Genomic DNA, 635 nt, shown 5'->3' with positions numbered 1-635 from the left:
AGGGCTATTGGCTTTTTCTGCTTGCTTTTTCTTTTTCTTTCTATTTTTTTCGCCATTTTTTTCGCACAAGCTTTTGCTTTTCACTAGACACAAAACAAAACATAGATAAACATTAAAAACCGAAAACAGAAAGAAATAAAGAACAAGGAATGAATCCACCTTTAGTGGCGTCTTCTTTTTGAAGGTCCAACAATGTCCTTAAGCTCTTCTATGTCCCTTCCTTGCCTTTGAAACTCCTCCCTCATTGCTCTTTGATCTTCTCTTATTTCTTGGAGAATGATGGAGTGCTCATGATGTTCCACCCTTAATTGTTCCACATTATGGCTCAAATCTTCTAAGGAGGTGTTGAGTTGCTCCTAATAGTTGTTGGGAGGAGAGTGCATCCCTTGAGGTATTTCAGGGATTTCTTGATGATGAGCTTCCTCATGCATCTCTTGAGAACCGTGCATGGTTTCTCTTGCTTGCTCCATCTTCTTCTTAGTGATGGGCTTATCCTCTTCAATGGGGATGTCTCCTTCTATGATAACTCTAGCTGAGTAACATAGATGGCAAATAAGGTGAGGGAAGGCTAGCCGTGCCTTGGGTGAGGGCTTGTCGGCTATTTTGTAGAGTTCATTGGAGATGACCTCATGAAC

This window comes from Arachis duranensis, chromosome 1, assembly GCF_000817695.3.
Source record: "Arachis duranensis cultivar V14167 chromosome 1, aradu.V14167.gnm2.J7QH, whole genome shotgun sequence".
Classification (NCBI taxonomy): Eukaryota; Viridiplantae; Streptophyta; class Magnoliopsida; order Fabales; family Fabaceae; genus Arachis; species Arachis duranensis.
Note: the sequence above shows the minus strand (reverse complement) of the source record.